The sequence below is a fragment of the Canis lupus genome, chromosome 3 (assembly GCF_003254725.2).
Source record: "Canis lupus dingo isolate Sandy chromosome 3, ASM325472v2, whole genome shotgun sequence".
NCBI classification, from domain to species: Eukaryota; Metazoa; Chordata; class Mammalia; order Carnivora; family Canidae; genus Canis; species Canis lupus.
Window position 1 is genome coordinate 42522756 of NC_064245.1, and position 21833 is coordinate 42544588.

The following is a 21833-nucleotide window of genomic DNA, read 5'->3' on the forward strand; positions in this document are numbered from 1 at the left end:
AGCATGAGCAGGGGGAGGGGCTGAGGGAAAGGGAGAAGCAGACTCCCCACTGAGCAGGGAGGTCGACACAGAGCTTAATCCTGGGACTCTGAGATCATGACCTGAGCCAAAGGCAAACACTTAATTGAGAGACACCCAGGCACCCCTTTTCTGCCCTAATTATTATTACTTCTTTCCTATACTTGCTCAGGTTTAGTTTGCTCTTTAGTTTGTTCTCTTGTTTCTCAAAACTAAGTTTGGGTTATTGAGTAAAATTATGTATTTTTAAAAATTCATTCTGCCAAGTTCTGCCTTTTAATTGGAGAATTTAGTTATTTTTGCCTTTTGTAGGATTTTGTAGTTTAATCATTTTTTGTAGGATTTATATCTGCTGTTTTACTATTTATGTTCTATCTATCCTATGTCTTTTTTGTTCCCATTACTGACTTTTTTTTAGGTTGGTTCCATGCCCAATATGGAACCCGTATGAGGCTTGACTCCAAGATCAAGACCTTAGATGAGATCAAGTGTTGGATACTTAACTGACTGAGCCACCCATGTGTCCCCCATTACTGACTTCTGTATGTTATAGAGCTATTTCTTAGTGTTTTAATTTCTTTGATGTTTCTTTTCCTATATATTTTACATTTATTTTCTTTGTGCTTGCTTTGGGGATTACAATTGACATCTTAACTTATTAGAATCTATTTTATATTAATTACAACTTAATTACAATAGTATATAACCACTTTGTTCATATATATATGTTTTATATATATGTATAAGTATATATATATATATATATTTGCTCCAAACATCTATGCTTCCTATCTCCTTTGTGCTGTTATTACAATAGAAATGACATCTTTATACATTGTATTCCTATTGGCACAGATTTATAATTATGACTATGCAATTTACTTTTATTTTATTTTATTTTTTTTAAGATTTTATTTATTTATTCATAAGAAACAGAGGAAGAGAGAGAGAGAGAGGCAGAGACATAGGCAGAGGGAGAAGCAGACTCCCTGCAAGGAGCCTGATGTGGAACTCGATCCTGGATCCCAGGATCACGCTCTGAGCTGGAGGCATTACACTCAACCGCTGAGCCACTCAGGTGTCCCTATGCAATTTACTTTTAAATCATATAGGAGAAAAAATTATAAACAAAAATACATTTATACCATATTTCATATTTGGCTATGTAGTTACCCTTCCTGGTGCTCTTTATTTCTTCATTTGGATTTGAGTTATTTTCTGATGTCTTTTCAATTCACTTTGAAGGATTCCTTGTATGGCTGGTTAAGCAATAAATTCTTTCAGTTTTTATCTATCTGAGAGTGTTATAATTTCTTCCTCAGTTTTTTAAAATATTTTATTTATTTATTTGAGAGAGAGCAAGAGGGAGCACAAGTGGGGAGGGGAGGAGCAGAGGGAGAGAGAGAAGCAGACTCCACACTGAGCAGGGAGCCCGATGTGGGGATCGAGCTGGAGCCAAAGGCAAACGCTTAACTGACTGAGCCACTCAGGTGCCCCCTCTTCTTCAGTTTTGAAGGATAATTTTGCTGGATATAGAATTCTTTGTCAACAGGTTTTTTTCGTTTGCTTGCTTTCTCTCACCATTTTGAATATGTCATCCAATGTCTTCTGACCTCCATGGCTTCTAATGAGAAATCAGCTATTACTCTTATTGAAGCCTCCTGTACATGATGATTCTTCTCTCATGCTTTTAAGATTTGCTTTTAGCCTTTGTTTTTCAACAATGTGATTATGATATGTCTGTCTACATAACTCTCTGAGTTTATTCATCCTACTGGAACTTTGCTGAACTTCTTGGGACTTCTTCCCATCCAAATTTGGGAAGTTTTTAGGCATATTTCTTCAAATATTCTATGTCTTTCTCTCTTCTGTCTCCTGGGATATGTTGCATGTGTTGACTTGCTTCATGATGTTCCATGGGCCTCTGAGGCTGTGTTCATTTTCTTTATTCTACTTTCTGTTCTACAGACTTGATAATATTAATTGACCTATCTTCAAATTTGCAATACACTTTCATGCTTGTTCAAATTATACTTTTTTCCTGTGGTGAATTTTCATTTTAGCCATTGTACTTTTAAACTGTTAGAGTTTCTGTTTTTTTAAATATACAATTTCTGTCCCTTTATAGGTATTCTCTATTTGGTCAGACACTGTTTCCATACTTTCCTTCAGTTTTTTAGGCATGATTTCCTTTTGCTTTTGAAACTACTTAAAATGGCTGGCTTGAAGTTTTTTATTCTAGTAAGTTCATGTCTGTGGCTCTTCAGGGACAATTTCTATTGATCACTTGATTTAAAGAGCCACACTTTCTTATTTCTTTACATATATTGTAATTTTTTGTCAAAAATTGGCCACTTAAGGTAATATAATGTAGCATCTCTGGAAATCAGATTCTCTCCCTTCCTCAGAGTGTATTATTGTTGCTGCTTTTAGTTGTTTTTGTTTTTTTAGTAAATTTTCTGAACTAGTTTTATAACGTCTATATTCTTTATCATTTGTGGCTGGTGGAGTCTCTATTTGCTTTGCTAAGTGGTCAGTTAATGATGGGACAGAAATTTCTTCAGATGCATGGAATCATTAAATCTCTAAGTCAGGGGATGCCTCGGTGGCTCAGCATTTGAGTGTCTGCCTTCAGCTCAGGGTGTGATCCCCAGGTCTGGGGATCGACTCTCACATGGAGCTCCCTACAGGAGACCTGCTTCTCTCTGCCTATGTCTCTGCCTCTCTCTCTCTCTCTCTCTGTGTGTGTGTGTGTGTGTGTGTGTCTTTCATGAATAAATAAAATCTTTAAAAAAAAATCTCTAAGTCAGGTCAAATACAGACATCCTTGCAAGTGGAATCTTCTGGGAACCACCAGACAGGTGGGACCAGACAGGTCAGTTAATGACAGTACCTTCAAGAATGAGGTTTTGAAAGAGCTCTAGTTCCATTTTGCTCCCTCTGGTGGCTCCCAGGCTGCAGTGGGAATGTGGGTTGTTACCTCTTAAAGCTACTGCAGAGCCTGAGAGTGAGTGATGGGAACAAGATAAGTTAAAGACCACAAAGTTCATTGTTTTTAGCAAGATTCAGCTGTTTTTAAATACATGGTTTTCAGTTGCTGTAAGCCTTTGGTTAGTTTCTGAAGTTCTGAAAAAGTCAATCCTGGCAATTTATGTCGAGTTTCTTATTGCTTCTAGAGAGACGAGAATCTCTGGAAATCTTTATTCCAACATTTATGCTGATTGCACTCATCGATGTTTTAAAAAATTAATCATTAAAACAGTTGTCGCAATTAGTTGTCAAAGAACATTGTGCTCCGGAGTATGAGTTTTTGGATCCACGTCCTGGCTTTGTCATTTATTAACCTGTGGCCCTTGGCAAGTTACTTCAGTTCTTTGGATATCATACTCTCTTGTGAACTGGGCATATTAATAGTACTTACTTAGTAGCTGGGCTATGCCTAAAATGAGTTAATATGTGGAGAGTTCTCCTAAGAATGCTTAGCACAGAATAAGGATTTTGTCTTAGCTATTACTTCTGTTGCTTTGAATTCTTGCTATATTCCTGCACTGTTGATAGGCTAACTTCTAAAATGAAGTTGATAGAATTATTTACTGAAGTCACAGATGTAATGAGTGATTGATTTAACCAACTTTGCCAAATTGTTGCAAGGATTAGAGATAATATATATAAAATTTTCACCTTGTACTGAGTAGGTGCTCATTAAACAGGAACCACTCCTACAAATTATGGCTGTAGTACCTTATCCATGGTTGACTAATGGTAATAGCTCCTTGAATATTTAATTTTTTTATGAATATGTGTGTTTGGATTCACGTATGGCTTGTGGCCGGCATGAGAGTTTTGGTGAATCGTTTCTTCTGAGTTTTGGCAGAGCTAATGATGAAGAAGCAAGACTCTGCCAGGATGGGCCTCTAAGCATGATATAGCTACAAGGAACAGCAGGAATAGCTTGATATGGAGCCTTAGCACATCATGGAAATTATTATTGGTTCCAAAGGCCTTCGGAGGAGAAGGAGGTGAGTGTAAAGTCTTTCAAAGCACAGTGAATGGGCTGAAAGCAGAGAATCAGAAGTGGCTAAAAATGGAACAGGTGGCCTACATAAATACCAGCTGTACATTATGGCCAATTTTATTGCCAGTTTATAATGTTGTCCATGGTTATTTTACAGCAGTTTTCTTTATTTCTGACATTGCTGTAAATCTTGCCATAAAATGGCTCTAATGCAGCAGAAAGGCTATGAAATGAAATGGGAAACTTCAAGGATCAGTCGATTGTAGTGGAATGAAAAGGAGGCTGACGGTGCCTAAGAGAGAAAATAAAGGGAAGCCACGGGGTGGAAATGAGGGGACAGGATGTCTCCTTATGCATTATAATTTGTCCTTTCACATCCATTGGATTGTGAGCAAGAACAGATAGCATTTTTAGGATGCATCCACCAGGTGGCGGCATTGAAAACATTTCTTAAAAGGGGCCCTTCCAATATGGAGGAGAATTTAGCAAACTTGTTTTTAAAGGAGAAAAAAATATTTGCTCGTTGATGGATGGAGAGTTACATGTGTGCTTATTATATTATCATGCGTGTGTGTGTGTTGTAGTTTTAAACAGTAAAAGACCCCTTTCTCCAGAAATACAACTCAACTTGGCTAGATTTGGCAGGGCAAGTTTGAACTAAACATCTCAGATTGAGGAACCCATTTGTATACCTTCTGATTGATGTGAATATGCCTTACATTTTCTTCTCTTAGCCTAGGGCTATAAGCCTATATTTCCAATTTTCTTTTCTTATCCTCTTTATTAAGAGGTGAGGGAGACTATCAAGCGGCCCATCCTACCCCTCCCTGCAGCTGATGGCTGGCCCTGTCCCCACCTGCTTGCCAGGCTTGAAACCCCTAGGAGCTCTCGCAGGAGAGGTGCCTACAATTCTTAAACTTATGTACCAAGACACATCACAGAATTGGTATCTGGGAAAGTTTGGTCTCTAGCCTTATTCTGCCTCTTTCTGGCTCACTAATTTCAGGTGTTATCATAAGCTTAAAGATAATAATGCGTGCAAAATGCTTAGCACACAGTCTGGCACATATGAGGTGCTCGGGGTATATAAGAAAAGGGATTTTTTTTTTTAATTTACATGTATTTCACTTATGTGTTTTCAGCAGAAGCTGCAGAAGCCACAAAGCAACATCTTGTCTAGCTCTGCTTTTTTTTTTTCTTCCTTACTTATTTTTCTAAGACTCAAGAAAGATGAGATAGATGAACCAGGAACTGAGATTTACTGCTAATCTTTGGACATGGGGCCAGGGGTAGTCTTTGCCTATCTGCCTTAGACAGGCTGCTGCTTTTGACACGGAGTTGTTTTTGTTTGTTTGTTTGTTTACAGCGAGGCTAAAAGCCTGCGTGTGGAAGAAGTTAGCCAAGATTGGAGGCAGGCCCAATTCTGCTACTACCTGCAGATACAGGCCCTGTGAGGTTCTAAAGAGCCCCAGTGAGTCAAAGATGCCCAGGGCAGTTCTAATTTCTGCTGTCCATTTATCTATAATCACTTCCATAGGAGACACGGATGGGGTGTAAAGAGGAGAGATGAGGTTAATCAGAAGTGAGACCTTTGGGGACACCTGGTGGCTCAGCAGGTTAAGCATGTGCCTTCAGCTCAGGTCACAATCTCCGTGTCCTGGGATCCAGCCCCATGTGGTGCTCCCTGCTCAGCGGGGAGTCTACTTTTCCCTCTCCCTCTGCCCCTCCCCACGCGTGCTCTCTCTCTCTTTCATGCTTACTCTGCACTCTCTCTCTCAAATACATAAATAAAATCTTAAAAAAAAAAAGAACTGAGCCCTTGATGGTTGTTTTCCTGGAAAGCTGGAATGGGTGGACAGACTTCTCTGAGTTGCTTCTCCCTGCTGTCAGGCACGATGTCCTGCAGGGAGCTGCTCACTGAGCCAAAGCTCCCCCCACCCCTGCCAGGCACTGCACTGACTCTGTGTGCTCTGATGTAGGTGTGAATCAGAACGGACTGATGGGTACTGTTAGGAAGCATTCAAGCAGCAAGCCCCTTGCCTAGCCTGCCCCTGGAGCAGCTTTCAGGGGGCCAGCAGGACAGAAGCGAATGGTCTGAGAGCCTGAGGGAGTGTGATGGAGGCTCAGCCATAAGGATGGGATAACACCATGTCCTTGATGCCTCAAGTGGTCCATTTGCAGTTGCAAATTCCATAAATACTCCAAGTGGTCAGGGCTCATGGCCCCCTGTGTACAATTACTCCGCAGGACTAAGGCTTGTTCAGGCAACCTGACAACCTTGTGCTTGTCAGGTAAACTCCTCTGTAGGGCCTCTGGCTTGATCACATCCTTCGTTTGGCCTCTGTAACCATTTACTGACAGCATGACACATTCACTGCTCTTATAATTCCTGTCTCACTTTCTCCTCCTAATTCCAGGGGGGGGGGGGAGATATTCTATTTCCTTTGAGTCTTTTCTCAAATTGGGGTTCCCAGACCATCCTTGGCTGTTCTTAAGGACTGTGAGTTCTGGACCCCTCTCAGGGCCAGGCTGCAAAGCTGCAGATGAGGAGAGGGCCATCTGTAGATTTCCCAAGGCCTTTGGGATGGACACTTTTGGCTTGCTGTGTGGGTGGTCTTCTGTCTGTGACTTGCCCCACATGAGGCAAGAAAACTGAGAGCCGGTGTCTCCTGGGCCCACTGTGTCTGCCCTCATGAAAGCAATAGAAACGGTCAGTTTAGGCCCACCCCACACATATTGGCATGATCATGCCTCCTAGGATTGACTGCATGGTGGCCACCCCTCTGCGGGTGGCCAGTCCCTTCCACCGCCCTGTGAGTGATGTCCACTCTGGGGCCCCTAGGCCATTCAGCAAACTGAAGCTTCTTGCCTTCAGGTAAGGTGGGGCAGATCTCTGTTTTCAGGGGTCTGAATCTTATGCAAATTGGGGAACCCTCTTTGGGAATAAGAATATAAAATACGAATTAATAAAATTCTGAATGAAAGAAGATATACAGAGCAGAAAATAAATCACAAGCTATAAAAGTTGGCAAATACCACAAACATCACAAAAATAACACAATTTGTAATTAGCTGCCTGGAATACTTAGTAATTTTTTCCCTACATCTTTTGGCAGCATCCTGTCTTTATGGAAATTTTGTGATATTTTTAATAGGATAACAAGATAATCCAGCCTTTACTCTGGAGTGGTTAACCTTTTTTTTTTTTTTTTTTGGTATAATTGACAGTTTGAGAAGTTTCTTTTAGCTTCCTAACCTACTACTTTGGGGAACATAGATAAAAATCACTGGTGATATCACATAAATGTTAAAGATTGCTGTCAAATTTGGGGATTTCTCTAGCAAGTTTCTTTCATGTATCACACATGAGCTGTGAGATTTGGAAGAGTATTCCACAGATTATCTTCTGGCTCTGTAAGTTTTTTTTCTCTACCACTGATCACATGTTTTGGGTGTTGGGCACAGTAGCAAATGGGACATATTAGGTCCTCTGGCCCTGCAGGTAGGCATCACACTGGGTGAGTCCAAATGCTGAGTGGTAGAAGTATCCCTGAAAGCCAGTCCTACACTCATCATTAAACAACTGCAAGGAAGAGACTCAAATCACTTGCATATATTCCACTAAAGCCTACTAATAGAGTGTATCCCTGACTCAACTTCTTGTAGTCGGTCCCTGAAAGTACTCATGGCCACTCTCCTGTCACCTAACACGATGAGAAACATGATAAAGGGAATGTCAGTAGAAACACCCCAGCTTTAGCTGGATTTGAAGCTAGGATGTCTACTTTTGAAACTCTGACCAAAACATATGACCATGTACAGACCCTGCGAGAGCCTTTGCCAGGGCCTTGAAGGGGCACATGCAAAGGAGATGCCCAGAAGCTTCAGATGCATCAGCCTCTGGTAGCTCCACCTCTGGGCTCAGGCAGGAGCAGATGCTGCTTTTCATTGAGTTTAGAGGGAAGAAAGACCATCAAATCCTTTAGGCTACTCTCTGTCTTAGTTTCTAGTAATTGTACAGTTCATATGAGGAAAAAGAAGTTAAATCATATTCTAGCATCCTCCTCTTGGCAGGCCCCGGAATTTCATTTAATCAATATTTGTTAATTGATTGGACTGGATGAACAATTTGAAAGCAAAAGGGAAGAGATCTGTTTAGATCTGGAGGGGCCCTTGGCCATCGTTGATCACTCAGTTCACAGATATAAAAACCAAGGTCCTGGGAAGCCCGGGTGGCTCAGCGGTTTGGTGGCACCTTCGATCCAGGGTGTGATTCTGGAGACCTTGGATCGAGTCCCATGTCGGGCTCCCTGCATGGAGCCTGCTTCTCCCTCTGCCTCTGTCTCTGCCTCTCTCTCTCTCTCTCACTCTGTCTCTCTCTCATGAGTAAATAAATAAAATCTTAACAAACAAACAAAAACAAAAAAACAAGGTCCAGAGTAGAGGAATGACCAGCTGAAGGTGACAGTGAATCTCAGCGAATCTTGGCCTACAGCCAAGACACTTCTATCTTGTATACTCTGCCTTTGCACAAAACCATGGCAATTAAAACCACATTACAAGTCACCATGAATTAAGGCACAGAACGAGGAGAGGTTCAGATGTCTAGAAGCACCAGGGACTTTGAGCTAACATATGTTGAAGGTTTATTGTAAAGTATTGTGAATGCTTTATAAACCCCTATCCCAATTAATTATCATTGCTGTACAATGCCCAGCTGAACCACAATACTGTACTGGAAGGGTGACTGTTGGCCATGTTATCACCTCCAGATGAGAAGCTAATGGTCTGTTCTGCTCAAGCTAGGCTGAGGGTAGTAGGGTGAGCCTGCATAAGGGCTCTGGATCAGAATCCTGGCCTGACAGACAGTACAGTCATAAGGCACCACAGCCAGGAGTGGGGAAGGGAGTCTGATTCTCTCTAGTGTTCTGAAGGGGGATCCAAGACCAGAATCTGGAGTGAGTCCACCCTGAAGGGAAAGGTTCAGGTCTGAATAGGAAGCTCAAGTTCATGTCCATAAAATCCTATCCAGGCAGAGGCCCTCCCCCCAGGCGGGATTGTTCAGAGTGGAGGCTAGTGGGAAGTGTTTCATGGACAGGATCATCCATGACATGGGAGAAAAGATAGCTGCCAGCAATGAGACTGGCATAATGATGGGAGAGGCCCGACAAAGGGTCAATAGTGGAGGTGGCGCCAAGAGGGAGGACGTAGGCTCAGAGGCTGACCTTGGCCTCTCCAAGCCTCTACTTCCTTGGATATCAAATGAAAAAAAGTAATGGGGAGACAGAGCTTATAGGATGGTCCTGGGGATTAAATGAAATATTTTCCATAAACCAGATGGCATATAAAAATGACAATAGAAGGTAATTCTAATCAGAGCCAGGGGCTGCTTTAACTGATTGGGAAGCTTTGTATTATGTATTTCCTACTATTTGTGTCATTATATTATGAAATTGGTGTTTATGATTGTGGGCTAGGGTGGGATAGCCTGGGACTGTTAGTCCTGCCTGCCTATTAACATCCTCCACATCCTAACATCCTCCACATCCAGGGGCCCAGGCCCTGTAGGTGTGTACAGCCCATTCCGCCAGGAGACTTGTGGATCTTGTAGCCAAGGGGCTGGGCCAGTGGGTTCAGGAGATTCCTATAGCCCTGTACTTCTAGAGATGACAGCCAGGGAAAAGAAGAAGGCAGCCTGCATTGACTGAGTGCTTGCTGTGTGCCAGGCACTGACTCTGTTGGGGCTTCAGATGTTATCTTGTTTAGCAGAGCTATGCAGTGGCTCTTGCCTTCCCCTATCTGTGGTTTCACTTTCTACAGTTTCTGTTATCTGTGGTCAGCCTCAGGCAGAAAACAGATGATCCTCCTTCTGATGTATCATCAGTAGGTCGGTAGTAGCCTAATGCTACATCACATGCCTCCATCATTCCCCTCATTTCATCTCATTAGGTAGGCATTTTAGCATCTCACATCATCACAAGAAGAGTGAGTAAAGTACAGTAAGATACTTTGAGAGAGAGAGAGACATTCTCATATATTTTATTATAATATATTGTTATAACCATTCTATTTTATTTTTTTAAGGATTTTATTTATTTATTCATGACAGACAGAGGGAGAGAGGCAGAGACAGGCAGAGGGAGAAGCAGGCTCCATGCAGGGAGCCTGACGTGGGACTCGATCGCAGGTCTCCAGGATCACACCCGGGGCTGAAGGTGGTGCTAAACTGCTAGGCCACCGGGGCTGCCCTCATTCTATTTTATTATTAGTTACTGTTGTTAATCTCTTACTGTGCCTAATTTAGAAATTAAACTTTATCATACATATGCACATATAGGGAAAAACATGGTATATGTAGGGTTGGGTACAATCCACTGGGGTCTTAGAGCGTATCACCTGTGGATAAAGGGAAGCTATTGTAATTAGGTATTCTTATCTCCGATAGAATACTCACTAGGTATTGAATCCCCAGTACAAACAAGAAAATGGACAGTAAGAGAAATAATTTGCTCAAGTGCATGGCTGGTGAGCAAAGAGCCAGGATTCAAACTTGCATCCGTGTAAATCCCCAGCCTATACCTTCCATATAGCAGGTATAGAAAAAGCTGTGGATTCCATTTCATGCTCAGTTTTCCCAAAAGAATCATTGACTCCACTAGGAAAGTAAATTACAAGGTAACCTACCTTGTCGAGTTCCCCAAAAAGCCAATTGGGATTTTGCCTGGAAGTGAGATGAATCTATAGACTTCTTTGAATAGAACTGACATTTTTATGATATTGAAACTTCTTATTCTTGAATATGGATTATTCAGTAATTCTGGTGTTCATTGGATGACAGTAATTTAAGAAGGAAGAAAAGATAAATTCAGACTCATAGGATGTCAGTATAACATACACCCTGAGAAAGCATTAGTGTTTAGCATACATAAAATACTGCTATAAATCCATAAAAACAATCCAAAAGAAAAAAATGCGTATAAACAGCTATCTTAAATAGGCGAAGACATGAATAATCAACAAATCTATAAGGATAAGTTTAATCTTATGGGTGGTCAAGAAAATGAAAATTAAGGCCACCATGGGATAATTCTTTATGCCCACTCATTTATAAAAACTAAAAAATTTGATAAGATCAAATATTGCAAATATGAAGGACAGGAACACATATACTTGGCATGAGTGTAAATTTATATACCTACCAGAGAAATATTAACTTATAAACTTGAGATTAGTAAGTTAATACTGTGACCCATCAAATTGTCTGTATACCTTGTTAAACTTCTGTCTTGGAGTACTAAAAATTCATATACAAGAATGTTTTTAGTAGTTTTTGTGGTAGCCAAAACAAGAGCAAACTGAATGTCCATCCACAGAAAAATACATAAATAAAAGTATCATCACTCTGTGGAACATTATATAGCTCTGAAAATGAACTACCTAATGCTGTCCACCAACGTGTAATGATTAATGAAAATGAATTCCTCAGAACTTCGGTCAGTAACATAAGATGACACCACTTTTATCAAGCTAAGAACCAAGCAAAGCTAATGAGCATACTATTTAGCAATACTACACACCTGGTAAAATTATTATTATTATTTTTTAAAAAGCAAGAGCAGAATAAACACAAACTTAGGGAATAGTGGCTCCCCCTGGGGCAGAGGCAGGGCAGTGGGGTTGGAGGACATGCGAGGATTCCACCTGAAACTGGAATAAGGGGTATTGGTTTCACGAATCTGTTCATCTACTTTGAAACTGATACACATTGTATCTGTGAATATGCCATCAATTACTCCATACTCTCAACAGCCATGTCCTCCACGTACCTTGCTCCTGACACACAATGGCACTTTTGATAAATAATCATCAAATCAGAAAAAAAAAAGTTAAATACGGAGAACAGCTTTTGGAGGAGGGAATCCTGTGTGTCGGCCTCTTTCCCTCATCTGACTGCACACATGCAATGGTGTTATTACAGGTGGCCAACAGCAGCTTGCAAGGGTGAGAAGGGGGTCTTTCCCTCCCCCCACTCAGATGTGGATTTGCCCTGATCCTACTTCTAGTCCTCATCTTTACACAGCTGTGACTGTTCCCCTGAGCCCAGGGCGTCTTTGCTTTTCCAGAATGATCTCTAAGGCCTTGCTGGAGTTGGAGGGTGGTAGTCACTGGATAGGTTGGGTGGTATCCTGGGATCCACAGCCTTCCATTCCAGGCTCAGAGAGGAGAACCAAGGTGCTTCTGCCTCCCCATCCCCTAATGTGGATGCCTGCCCTTGTGTCCAAGGTCCCTGGCCTTTGCTGGACCAGCTTGCCCTGCTCCATCCAACCTTCCAGCTCCCAAGAAAGGACAATAGCCTTCTCCACTGCTGCTCCCTCTTCTCTTTGTCTGTGTCATTTTACCTCCCTAAAAATGCCTTCTCTGCCATTTCAGTGACATTTGAGGAAGTCAGTCTTCTGGGTTCATTTCACCAATCCCACAAACTTAGAGTAACTTTGTTTTTATTGGAATTTGATTTCTGTTTTATAGGTGGAATAAAGGAAAGGAATTCTGGCTACCTAAATCATCTGAGAGCTTGAGTTCTGTTCTGTTAGGGAGGCTTAGGAGAGTACCAACCAAAGGCCCTTTGGTGCCTTACTGTTTCACTGGGGCAGGCCCAGCTCCTCCCTGTGCCATTCCTGGAAGATGGCTGGATTCTGGGGAAGCATTCCTGAAATGCCCATGACATCATTTTTTTTTTTTTTTTAGCATTAGCAAGAGCTTCTTCTTCCCCTTCTCCTTCTCCTCCTTCTTTTAAAGCTTTAAACTCTAAGATGTTAGTAATCAGTGTTACATTCACTTTTCAGTTTCACAGACATGAGGCAGATATAACATGCTTATCAAAGGGATTCCTTTTTGTACTTTATGTACCAATTTTTCTCTTTCAGGGTAGAATGGATTCATTGAGTCTGTCTTAAAAGATTAAATTATTTTATTCCTTTACATTACAAGGGGTGACACCTGGCTCCTCATGACAATGGCACCCAGCCAAGCAGAACCTTCGGCTTGTGACTGCCACGTCCTCAGGTGCCATGCATGCGACTGAACCTTTTAGGGCTCTAAATAAATGCAGAGCTTGAGTTAATTTAGAAAATATCATGCATAACCTGCCCATTATTTTCCTAACCCCAAACAGGCAAGAAGGATGCAAGCCATGAGCATGTTATTTCAACTGTCAGAGTAATGAAACCAGTAACCAAGAGGTACTAGTAATTCACAGTTCCTGAAAACAAAGCAACTTAGCAGGCCTCTGAATAGGTGTAGGTTTTTTTTTTTTTTTTTGAGCTCATATTTTAAAACTGAGCATCATTTAAATGAATTGTTTCAAGTGATTGTTTTTGTAATACATTATGAATGTACTGGAAAGTTAGAATCAAAATGCCCATTGAGAGCGTAATTGTCAACACAATGGACAAGATTATAAAAAGTGTACCTGTCATATCCTTTTTTAAAGTTCTACATCTACACTAATGCTATTTTCCCAGTGACTGACTTTAATCAAATTCCCCCATCTCCTTCTGACCTCAGTGTAACTGTCTTCATAACCCAGTTGAAAAGAGGAACATCTAATTAAGATCACATTCATACTTGAGATCTCTCTGCCTGGTGGGGAAAGATAATATTGTCACTCAGTGTTTGGGATGGGTAATATTAAATGCTTTTCCCCAAAGGCAATGCAGTTGAATCAGGAGCCCTTATGGATTTATAGAGACTTTAGCATCTTTGGAAAGGAGGCAGCCAGGCATGTTACCAGGGAGTCAGTGTCAGAGTTATCTGAGTTTTTCATGACCAGCTCTGCTCTGTTCAGAAAGCAGAGTTTATTTAGATAGTCAGCCTTGCTACCCACAGTGAACTTGAGATATTATGTTTATCCAGGAGAAATTTACATAGATTCAATTCAATCTGTTTTGGTGTTCAGTTCTGTGTATTTTGACAAAAGTATATAATTGTGTAACAATCACCACCTCAGGCTCTGAAGTCCCTCTTTCCCCCTAGTAGTCAATCCTTCTCTGTTCTCCCCAGCTCCTGGTAACCACTGACTTTTTTCTGTCTCTATGGTTTTGACTTCTCCAGAAAGCCATATAAATGGTGTCATGTAGTATGTAGCCTTTTGTATCTGCTTTTACTTAGCATGATGCCATTGAGATTCATCCATGTTGTTTGAGAGCAATTTCTCTTTCTTTCTTTCTTTCTTTCTTTCTTTCTTTCTTTCTTTCTTTCTTTCTTTCTTTCTTCTTCTTTCTTTCTTTTTCTCCTTCCTTCCTTCCTTCCTTCTTTCCTTCCTTCCTTCCTTCCTTCTTTCTTTCTTCATTATTTCTTTTTTGGTAATATTTTATTGTATGAATATACCACAATTGGTTTATCCATTCACCATTTGAGGGACATTTGGGTCATCTCTAGTTTTGTCAATTCTGAATCAAGCTTCTGTGAACATTAGCATACAGGTCTTTGTATGGATGTCTGTTTTTATTTCTCTAGAGTAAGTTCTCGGGAGTGAGCTTGATAAAAGATACATGGTAGGTGTATGTTCACTTTTATAAGAAAACATGGAAACACGTTTTCCAAAGTAGCTGAACTGTTTTCATCCCTGTCAACATCAGGAGAGTTCCAGTTGCTCCATATACTCACCAGCTCTAGGTATTTTCATGAAAAAGTAATAGCTATTCTAGTATGTGTGTAGTGTTAGGTCACTGTGTTTTTTATCTGTACTTTCTTAATGGTTGTACAGATAAAATGGTGAGCATCCTTTTATGTGCTTATTTGCCAAATATATCTCTTCTTTGAAATGTCAGTTTTCATAGTATTTTTTATCATTTTAAAATTGTTCTTTTATTTTCCTATTATTGAGTTTTAAGAGGTCCTTAGATATTTTAGATGAGTCCTTTATCAAATATGTGTTTTTTCAGGTATTTCTCCTAGTCTGTGACTTGTCTTATCTATCTTAGGTTATTTTAATTTTATTGTTTACAACTAGTAATATGTGTGCATAGTTCAAAAGATTTGAGGGAATATGGAGTGAAAAATAAGTCCCCTTCCCATGAATCCTAGTGATCCAGGTCCTCTTTTGTGAAAAAAATCACTATTATCAGGTTTTCTTGGAGAGAGAAAAGGGAAGAGAGTATTTTCTAGAAAATATTGTCTGAAATTACAAAAATGTGTACATAGAGTTTTCTTTTCCTCAGTACACAATAGTATGGGATCCACACTGTCCTGCGTCTTGTTCTTTCCTATAACAGTTTATCTTAGTGATCATACCATATCATCTCATGCAGAGATGTCTCATTCTTTGTAATGGTGAAAGGTTTTTCCAGTGCCTGGATATGCCATCATTTATGTAATTTGCTGCCTATAGGTTTCTAATCTTTTGCCATTATAAACAATGCAGCAATGAACACTTTAGTACAGTAATTGCTGTCATAGGAATTACTGAATTATGGGGCATCTGTATTTTTAATTTTGGAAGTTATTGTTTAATTTCCATCAGACATTTGAACCAATGTAAACTCCTACCAGCAGTCCATGAGAATGCCTGTTTCTGCACATCCTATCCAACCTGTTTATTTATTTATTTTTACTTCTGCCAACTTTATTGTAAAAGTATGTTCTGGTTTTTAATTACATTTCTCTTATTGTTAAAACCAGCGATATCCATTGTGGTTCCTTGTATGTGAGCTATTTGCTGTTCTTATCCATCTTAGATTGGGTGTTTATTGATTTTCTTATTGATTTAGAGTTCTTTGCAGATTAAGGAAATTAGCACTTTGCTTTATGAGTTGAAAAAACTTATTACAAGTTGTTTTTTTTCTGGTGACTTCATTTATAGTGTTTTTTGTACTCTGCAGAAAATGTTCATTTTTAAAATTTCAGCTTAAGCATGTGAAAATGATGAATTAAAATAATCTCTCCAGATCACTGAGAGAAGTAGGGTGATCTCAGTGTGCTGTTCTGTCTCTGTGTACTGAGCCCGTGTTGCAAGTAATGTGTTAACAATATAGTAGAGTGGGTAAACCCCTGTTCGTTGTGGGTGAATGTATAGTTTTCAGCACTTGAGGAGATTAAAGATCCTATCTAGAACAATCTGCTCTGAGCCCTGTGTTTCTCTGAATGGGAGAAAATTGGTTGAGAGCACAAAGTAATCTGGCTGGTCCAAAAGGCTTGCAGTTCCATATGCGTTTGGAGTGTTTGGTGCATGGAAGCATCATCCATTGCATGTGCTTTTGTTGAAAAAGTATGATAGCTTTTGCCTTGGTCTGAGTGAAGCAATAGGTGCGCAGTAAGTCACTCTAGGAGAGGCACAGGCCGGCAAGGCCTGCCCTCACAGAGCTGTTGAAGGTGGGGAGTGTGGACTGTAGCCCAAGCCAGAGTTACAGGCACCAGCAGGGAAAGATGTCCTTGACCAGCAGGTATGAGAAGAGGCCTCCTGTTGGGAGCACAGTGGGCTCTGGCACCATGGAGAGGATTTGGTGAGGCAAAAGAGGCAAGTGGGCCTCTTTCAAAGAATGGAGAACTTTAGTAAATAGATGTGGCCATCCTTCTTAGAGTCAGTTTATGGAAGATAAGCCTCACTTTCTTGGGGTTTGCTGAAGGCTTTTCTCATCAAATCCCATTACCCCGATTTTTTGTGTTCTTAGAGATTTTGTTCTAAATGGGATACAGACTCTGAAGAAGTTTTCCAAATGCTCTGAGCCCAATCAGCATGGCTTGTAATCAGCGTGTGCCTTGGCAGCTGATGGGGTGGGTCATGTACCCCTGACCCATGCAAAGAGTCAGTCACATTGTCCTGGGTGCTGTTTCCATGATAGCTTTAACTTAGCACTGAATACAGTAAAGGCATGGCTCCTCAAGCTTTGTGAAACAGAAGGTCAGATTTTCTAGAATGGGTCTATGGCCCATAGAGAGGCTTTACCCAAGTTCCTTGGAATTAAATTACAATGTATACCCAAATGTAAGGAGAAGGTGTCCCCTCTCCCCCCTCAAACCATCCCACAGAAAGGAGGGAGTTATCCTCTATTCAAATCCTTTCAAATTATCTTCTATTACCAGGCAGCCTCTTTTTTTTTTTTTTAAGATTTTATTTATTTATTCATGACACACACACACACACACAGAGAGAGAGAGAGAGAGAGAGGCAGAGACATAGGCAGAGGGAGAAGCAGGCTCCATGCAGGGAGCCTGATATGGGACTCGATCCCGGGTCTCCAGGATCATGCCCTGGGCGGAAGGTGACACTAAACTGCTGAGCCACCTGGGCTGGGCTGCCCACCAGGCAGCCTCTTAATGACTTTGAACACTAAGTATTGGGTAGGAAAGACACACTAGCTTTCATTGATCTCCATCAGCTCTAGTTGGGATACTTGTAGAGCTCACCAGAAAGAACTAGTGAGAGGGGGCAGGAAGCAGAGAGAATATAAATACAGGAATAGTAATTATCCTTAGGGAAAAGGTTTCACTTTTTCAAGTGCCATTAATTGTAAACTAGCTTTTGAAAGATCCTTTAAAAAGAAACATTTTGTCAGATCACTCCAGGATTGCTAGGGGAAATCAGTGCCCTATGTCGTGTCATTGGGTACTTGTACCTTGGGATAAAAATCAGAGTGATTGTATTGTTTATGGATTAGAAGAGGTCATATCTTTGACAACTTGGATCAAAGGGAGATTGACATCTCTGGAAAATGGCACGGAGATGACTCAACAACAGGTTCCAGGGATGTAGAGAAATGGATGATGAAGCAAGTGGGGAGTTGGGATAAAATTGCATTATGACATATTTAGAGAGCAAAAAATAGCAATCTTTGAAAAATAATGTTACTTTGTGATATGTAAGATTTAAATTAGCTATGTACAACTAAATTGTAATCCAAAATATTACAAATTTATTTGCATGAGTTAATAATGTTATTATATTAAAATCTTCACATTAGGAAAATCAGTGTGGTCTCCTTATATTCAGAAATTTACAGTAAAATTTACAGTAAAAAGGAGATGGAGCACTTTTTTCTCTTGTAGCACCTACAGGGTCTATAGAAGGTAGTAGAATCAGATAAAAACCCAATTGTATTCATTATCTACAATCAGTGAAATGGAGCAAGGGTGCCTAATTCGGGGAGAGAAGATTTGATGTCACTGCCCAGAACATTGGATGCTCAGTATACGCTAGATATAGAAAATCATTACCCTCTGTCCCTCATGTTGACTTAGCTAAAGTTATATTCAGTATATCTTTTTATGATTATGGAAGCAACTCTGTTGATTCTCATTGTTTGCGAATTCACCTACTTGCTGAAATTTATTCGTAACCCCACATAAATATGCTCAGCATAGTCATGGGCACTAGAAACATTTCAGAAGCCAGATTGCACACATTCCCAGCTGAGGTTGAACCCAGCGAAGTCCTGCCTTCTCATTTCAGTGCTCATACGATAAACAAGTTCCTTTTGAAGTCTATTTGGTCACATTTTTTCCCGCATTTTGTCCTTTTTTTATTTTGCTTTTTGAAATGGCGCCCAATGTAGTGCTCAAGGGCTGTCTCGTGTTCCTACGGGCAAGAAGTCTGTGATGTGCCTTACGGAGAAAATGTGTGTGTCAGATAAGCCTCATTTGGGCATGACCTACAGTTAGTGGCAGTTGCGTTTAATGTTTGTGAATCACCTTATATTAAATAAAGTGTCCCTGTATGGAAACACACACATACAACAAGGCTATGTATTGATTGGTTGATGGAAATCTCCGTAGCATCTTGTAGGTATCAAACCTTTATTTTCCCTGGAACAGGGTTCAGCAGCTGCTAACTCAGAGTCCATGGCTGCTTTATAGAACATAACCACTGTGGATCATGAGACTTGACTGGATAGGTGGAACATTCTGTTCAGTGGCTTGCATCTTACTTATCAATATATCATAAACCTTTTCTTGGGACATTTCATAATCTTAAGATTATCCTCTAACACTCAGTTCACAGGCAATTTGCCATCGTAAAACTGGGGCAAGTGATTTAAAAATGTTACTCCAGGCCAAAGCGGTGAGGAAACTAATGAGAGAAACTTGCAGGTGCCTGTGCATGAGGTCAGGTATCTAGGTCTCTCAAAATGTGAAATGAAGGGAGCCAAATGAAGTGTTTGCCTTTCATCCAGACATTTGACAGGATGAAGATATTAACCGTCTATGAGGCCATGTTTATTTGATCGCTCAAACAGCACCTTTCAATAACTTCTTCATAATAAGAAGGAAGGGAAGGAAAACACTTTGGGAAAGACAAAATCTACCTGTGCAAGCCTTTCCTAATGGGGTATTCTGCAGAAAACAAGTGCCACAAAGCATTGGTGGGTGTTATTTGTGGGGTGAGGTGTAAATGTGCAATCACCATGAGGCTCAAGGTAGGAAGCATCTTGTTTACTCTATTTTTCCAGATGTCATTAGATGTGACTCTGGAACCCCTTGTATCTGTGAGGTAAGAAGTTTAAACACCCTTATGTTAGGAGCATTCTTCTTTTATTTTGAAAAAAATTTATTTATTTATTCATAAGAGACACAGAGAGAAAGAGGCAGAGGCATAGGCATGCGGGACTCAATCCCAGGACACCGGGATCATGACCTGTGCCAAAGCTAGACGCTCAACCACTGAGCCACCCAGGCACTCAGGGACATTCTCCTTCTTCTCAGCCTCCATGTGAAGGCTGCAGAGAACTCATACCTATTGAAGTAGTTGGCGAGGGCTCTCTGTGGTTGCTGCATGCTAAATCCCACTGCTGCGGGGTTTCCAAGTCATCATGCCCCCACCCCATGGAGGAATGGCGGGGTGGGGGGGGGCAACAGATTCCTGATGCCATTTGACTCTTGCCTGAGGTTTAGCTGCTAAAGCACATCCCTGTGTGTCCGCCAGTGTCCCCTTACTGAGTGATCACCCTTCCTGAAGACAGAAACTCTAAACCACAGCCCCCTTCCTGCTCAGAAAGTCTCTTTTTCCCAGGGCTGGCTGCTTCAGCCCTCTCTGCTCCAGACCCCAGGACCCCCTTCCACTTCTTGGACCAAGTACTCTTTTTTATTATGAAAATGTTTGAACTTGACCTCAGTCATGCAACATCATCCTCTGCAAAATAGGTAAAAGGATGTTCAAGTCAAAAGAAATTTGTCAAAACTGTGGACTTACTTATTTTGTAACTTTCTGGGGTCTTTAGTATGCTGGGTGCATTGTGAGTCAACAGGGGGAGGATGGGGATGGGAAATGTTTAAAAATGGAGGCTTTTTGGATGTGTAACACTTCCTGGAGTTTGTACTTGTTTGAGTGCACTGGGAAACACAAGGGTGGTAAATAGCTTCTGAAGCTCTTGAAGTTGGCTGGTGATGAGTTTCCTCTCCTTGAGCCCATGTCCTTAGCTGGAGATGGAACCACTTAGTCCGGATCCTTCTTCATAGGTTGGGGTCGAAAATGGTGTCCTTTGGAGTGTACTGTTGATCTCCATTCAGGAAGTGTGAAACATCCATTGTGGGCTCCATGTAAAGCTTACAAAGGTGTGAGACTTCTAGGGACAGGCCTAGGGCTCAGGGCTGTGGGACAGGGAAGATCTTCTACCTTTGTGATATTGGCCTCAAGCCACAGGGCATCTAGAACCTAACAGCCTGCCCTATAGGACTGCGGGGAATTTAGAGACTCCCCCTATAAAATGGGCAGGTAGCACTGTCTTCACGCAGAGCCCTTTCTTGACTAGAGTAGTGTTGCTCTTTGGAGCGAAAGCATGAGGTAGCCCTCAAAGACAATTTCAGGCTTCTGTCTAAGAAATGGAGGCATTGCGTGGATTGAGGAAATCCACACCTTCACATCTGCTACATCCAAAGCAGGTGGTGCATCTTCCAAAAAGACCTCTCGTTTACGTTACTCAGTGATCCTCAGCTGCAGGCTGAGCAGAGAAGTCTGCTGCCCCAGGGACACATCACTGGCCTCTGAAGGATGAGTTGCATTCCACCGCAGGTGCAGGTTCTGTTGGCCAGAACAGAAGTCTGAACTGTCTCTCATTCCAATCGCTGAGTTGTGAGTGTGCTACATTATCCTGGAGGGTCTCTGGGGCTCCTCCTGGAACAGGGGCACTGGAGCTAATGCACAGATGTCCCTTGGTCAAGTGGGCTAGTGTCTTTAAGATGCGCAGTGTAATGATTTTCTGTTTCCCTCCTGTGAGCCTCCCACCATGCAGCTTCACATTCCACAGCTTCTCCATTTTGTCCCTTGACATCCATATAATTTTGATCATTTGAAGCCTGCAAATAATACTTGCTCCTTACTATGTGCTGTATTGGCCTCAATCGCCCACTTCATTATTTCCAATTATGCTGAATGAAATGGTGATATTAGAGCTGCTATCCTGCACTTGTGCTCTGCAGGTTATAAGTTGGCAGCCTCATGATCTACCAGCAGGTTATTTTGGAGGCTCAAAATCAACCTCAGAAGGCCTCATCTGTAAAACAGAGCATATTATATGTTGGACAGAAAGATCTAAGAAAACATTCAGCTTGGTGGGAAGTCTACTATTCCACCTCTGCAGATTTCTTTATATCTGCATTTTTCCACAAATAGTCCAATCCTGACACTCCTTGCCATCCTGGCCCCAAACACATTCACTGGGCAGAATGTCCAGCAGCCTCCTTTGAACCACACCACTTAACAGATTGTATCACATTCTCCATTTTGGGTCTGACAAGCCTCTAAAGGATAAGTCTATGTCAGTGCCCATCAGAAGTTCCCCAGGGAGGCTTGGGGGAGAGGTTTTGGCCT